Below are 5,520 nucleotides of genomic sequence, written 5' to 3' on the forward strand. Positions count from 1 at the left end.
TCTGCTGAGCGTCCATTTAGACAGCAAGCACAGCTGCCAGAGGGAAACGTTGAGAGCAAGCAAGCTAGAGGTGCACCTGAAAACACGAAGAAAGATCCTGAAAACTATGAAAAGCCTGTGAGGATCAATAATTATTCACAGAAGGTTCCTCCATTGTATGGGAGAGATCAGTCTCGGAGGGGAAATCTACTCCATGACACCTCTGCAGAACTTCTTAGGGATAGGCGCTAGCGGGACCCCAGCTGACAACATCCGGTGAAATTGGAGGGTGCGCAATTCAAATAAATAATCGTAATATTAAACATTCATGAACATACAAGTATCGTATATCATTTAAAAGCTTACATTCTTGTTAATCTAACTGTGCTGTCCGATTTACAAAAGGCTTTACGACGACAGCATACCATGCGATTGTCTGAGGATGGCACCCCACAGCAAAATATTTTTCAACCAGCACAGGCTTCATAAAATCACAAATAGCGATTAAATACATCACTTACTTTTGAAGATCTTCCTCTGTTTGCAAACCCAAGGGTCCCATCTACAACTAATTTTGTTAGATAAAATCCTTCTTTATATCCTAAAAAGTCTGTTTAGTTGGCGCCATCGATTTCAGTAATCCACTCGTTCAACATGCAGACAAAGGAGTCCAAAAAGCTACCGCTAAACTTCGTCCAAACAAGTCAAACGACGTTTGTATTTCATCCTCAGGTACTCTAAAATGTAAATAAACTATAATATTTCATACGGAAAGTAGTATTTTCAATAGGAAAGCAAAATTATTAAAGGCGCACCCTCTCCCTCGCGTGCCAAAAGACTAATATTGTTCCGCTGCTCTCTTTACCAAAACTCAAAATTCATGCTCGTTTTTCAAAAAACAAGCCTGAAAACTTGCATAAAGACTGTTGAAATCTAATGGAAGCCATAGGAATTGCAATCTGGGAGACGGAATTACATAGGACCCATAGCTTTCCATTGTAATAGCCTGGGACCTAAAAGAAAAACAAATTCCTGTTGGTTTTCCTTAGGATTTTTGCCTGCCATATCAATTCTGTTATAGTCTCAGACATTATTTTACCAGTTTTAGAAACATTATTTTACCACTTTTAGACACTTTCTATCCAATGCTACCAATTATATGCATATCCTGGCTTCTGGTCCTGAGTAACAGGCAGTTTACTTTGGGCACGTCAGTCAGGCGGAAATTCAGGAAACTAGACCCTATCCCTAACAGATTTTTTAACCTCTCTAGGGTAGGTGGCACCAAATCGTCCCACCTACGTAACAGCTAGTGTAATCCCGTGGCGCGTTATTCAAAAACCTCAAAAATGCAAAAACTTCAATTTTTCAAACATATGGCTATTTTACATAATTTTAAAGACAAGACTCTCGTTAATCTAACCACACTGTCCGATTTCAAAAAGGCTTTACAACGAAAGCAAAACATTAGATTATGTCAGCAGAGTACCCAGCCAGAAATAATCAGACACCCATTTTTCAAGCTAGCATATAATGTCACATAAACCCAAACCACAGCTAAATGCAGCACTAACCTTTAATGATCTTCATCAGATGACAACCCTAGGACATTATGTTATACAATACATGCATGTTTTGTTCAATGAAGTTCATATTTATATCAAAAACCAGCTTTTTACATTAGCATGTGACTAGCATGTGACTAGCATTCCCACCGAACACTGCCGGTGAATTTACTAAATTACTCACGATAAACAATCACAAAAAGCATAACAATTATTTTAAGAATTATAGATACAGAACTCCTCTATGCACTCGATATGTCCGATTTTAAAATAGCTTTTCGGTGAAAGCACATTTTGCAATATTCTCAGTAGATAGCCCGGCATCACAGGGCTAGCTATTTAGACACCCAGCATGTTTAGCACTCACCAAAGTCAGATTTACTATAAGAAAAATTTTATTACCTTTGCTGTCTTCGTCAGAATGCACTCCCAGGACTTCTACTTCAATAACAAATGTTGGTTTGGTCCAAAATTATCCATAGTTATATCCAAACAACGGCGTTTTGTTCGTGCGTTCAAGACACTATCCGAAAGGGTAAATAAGGGTGACGAGCATGGCGCAATTCATGACAAATATTCCATTACCGTACTTCGAAGCATGTCAACCGCTGTTTAAAATCAATTTTTATGCCATTTTTCTCATAAAAAAGCGATAATATTCAGACCGGGAATCTGCGTTTAAGTAAACAGACGAAAGAAAATAAAGCATTCGGTCGACTCGGGCACACGCCTAAGCCCATAGTACTCTGATCGGCCACTTGCCCAAAGCGATAAAGTGTTTCAGCCAGAGGCTGCCTCGATATCGTTCAGCTTTTTCCCAGGCTCTGAGAGCTTATGGGAGCCATAGGAAGTGTCACGTTAGAGCAAAGATCCTCAGTCTTCAATAAAAAGAGCCAAGATGAAACACAACTTGTCAGACAGGCCACTTCCTGCATGGAATCTTCTCAGGTTTTGGCCTGCCATTTGAGTTCTGTTATACTCACAGACACAATTCAAACAGTTTTAGAAACTTTAGGGTGTTTTCTATCCAAAGCCAATAATTATATGCATATTCTAGTTACTGGGCAGGAGTAGTAACCAGATTAAATCGGGTACATTTTTTATCCGGCCGTGTCAATACTGCCCCCTAGCCCTAACAGGTTAACTCTGGCGTTTTCTAGAATACCAGGGTCAGCAAATGTAATATTTTCCTTATTGCTTGTTACAGTTAACCTCTATGGGCTAGGTGGGACGCTAGCGTCCCCCCGTGGTGCACTCCATCAACAGCAGGTGCATTTCAAGAGCGGCAAATTTGAAACCAAATAAATGTCAAAATTCAAATTTTTCAAACATACAACTATCTTACACCCTTTGAAAGATAAACATCTCCTTAATCTAACCACGTTGTCCGATTTCAAAAAGGTTTTACGGCGAAAGCATAAAGTTAGATTATGTTAGGAGAGTACATTGACAATAGCTGTGTGTAATGTTTTGTCAATTCAAAGACAGGGTCACCAAAACCATAAAACCAGCTAAAATGATGCACTAACCTTTTACAATCTCCATCAGATGACACTCCTAGGACATTATGTTAGACAATGCATGCATTTTTAGTTCTATCAAGTTCATATTTATATCCAAAAACAGCGTTTTACTATGGCATTGATGTTGAGGAAATCGTTTCCCTCCAATAACCGGCAGTCAAGTCAGCACCACAAATTAAATAATTAAAATTAGAAAACATTGGTAAAATATTATATTGTCATTTAAAGAATTATAGATTTACATCTCTTGAACGCAATCAACTTGCCAGATTTAAAAATAACCTTACTGGGAAATCACACTTTGCAATAATCTGAGCACTGCGCCCAGAAAAATACGCGTTGCAATACAGACTAGCCGCCATGTTGGGGAGATCTAAAATCGAAAATACTATGTAAATAATCCATTACCTTTGATTCTCTTCATCAGATGTCACTTCCAGGTATCACAGGTCCATAACGAATGTAGTTTTGTTCAAAAAAGCTCATCATTTATGTCCAAAAATCTCCGTCTTGTTAGCACATGATCTAAGCCCGCCGGACTTCACTTCATGAACGAGGGGAAAAAATATATTTACGTTCGTTCAAACATGTCAAACGTTGTATAGCATAAATCATTAGGGCCTTTTTTAACCAGAACATGAATAATATTCAAGGTGGACGAATGCATACTCTTTTATAACGTATTGGAACGAGGGTACCCAACATGAACTAGCGCGCCAGGTGTCTAATGGGACATCACCGTTCCATGGCTCTTGTTCGGTCAGATCTCCCTCCAGAAGACTCAAAACACTTTGTAAAGGCTGGTGACATCTAGTGGAAGCAATAGGAAGTGCCAAAATATTCCTAAACCCCTGTGTTTTTCAATGGGATAGGTTTAAAGTCAATACAACACATCAGGTATCCACTTCCTGTCAGAAAATGTCTCAGGGTTTTGCCTGCCAAATGAGTTCTGTTATACTCACAGACACCATTCAAACAGTTTTAGAAACTTTAGGGTGTTTTCTATCCCAATCAAACAATTATATGCATATTTTAGTTTCTGGGCAGGAGTAGTAACCAGATTAAATCGGGTACCTTTTTTATCCGGCCGTGAAAATACTGCCCCCTATCCTAAACAGGTTAAGATCATTTTGATAGTCTGAAATTGTCTCATTTGTACTTTCCTCCTTCTTTGACTGAAACACTTCCTTTTAAGTGAAATCACTGACCTTTGACCTGTTTTTGGTCTGTTCCAGTGATGCTGTTGACTGCTGACCATCATTGACAGCCAATGCTTCAGTTTTAGCTGGTTCTTTATGTTTGAATGAGGTGTTTCCTTGCTGATGCTGAGTTAGCCTTTGTTTCTTTCTTTTTCAGCCTTGGATGGATCATTTTTAATGCTCTTCCACTCTGACCTCTCTGTCTGTGTGTGGCAGGGTCTTGGTGGGGTTTCTCTATAAGAGTCCGTCTCGTTTACCAAAGCCTTTCTCTTTGATGGCTGAGATCTCCTTTTCAGCGTGGGCCTTTAGTTTTAAAGTCAATATCTCTTTCTTGGTCTGGCCTTTCTCTTTTAGTGACAGAGCTCTGAATGAGGACGGATGGACGTCTTTACTCATTGTTACAGTCTGCTCAGCTGGATTAGTCTTGCTCTCAATCTGACTGGCTAGTTTGAATTGTTTGGATGACTCATTGACCCTCACACTCATGTTTCTCTCTCTTATCTCCCTGCTCTTGTTCTGCTCTAGTTCTGTCGTGTCTGATGTTGTAGATGCTTTCATCCTTTGTATATCTGGTAGTTCTTATTGCCATTTCATGTTTATTAGTGGCAAGTGCATCATTCTGAGTCTTTTTACTCTCATTTGTTGTAGCTACATCCTTAGAGGGCTGTTCGTTTTCCTTGGCTGAAACTGTATGACTGAAACCGTATTTCTCTCTCTCCCTGTTGTAGTCATCTCCCCCTGTCTGCTCTTTCATACCTGCTGATGGGAGATACATTTTTCGGTTGGAGTGTTTTGTTCTCTGCCTTTGCAGATGTGGTCTGATTGGTGAGTTTGTCATCTGTTGCTGGAACTGTTTAGTTGACACTGTACTTTTTCTCTCAGTCGCTCTCACTTCACCTGTTCATAGTCTCTGGTAGTGAGGTTGTAATGTATACCGTATCTGTCCTCACTGGCTGACCATGAACTGTACTTAGCAGTTTCATTTTTTTGTTGCTTTTTAAAGCTTTGCCTTAGCTTGCTCTGCTTTAGCTGATTCTGCTTTACTTGTTCTGCTTTAGTCAACATTACTTTAGCTAATTCTGCTTTAGCTTGTTCCACTTTAGCTAACTCTGCTTTAGCTTTCTCTGCTTTAGCCAACTCTGCCTTTGCTAGCTCTGCTTTCACTTTCTCTGCTGTAGCTTGTTCTGCTTGAGATTGAGCTAACTGTGCTTTAGCTTGTTCTGCTTGAGCTTTAACTAACTCTGCATTAGCTAG

Source organism: Salmo salar, chromosome 01 (genome assembly GCF_965601325.2).
Source record: "Salmo salar chromosome 01, fSalSal1, whole genome shotgun sequence".
Taxonomy (NCBI): Eukaryota; Metazoa; Chordata; class Actinopteri; order Salmoniformes; family Salmonidae; genus Salmo; species Salmo salar.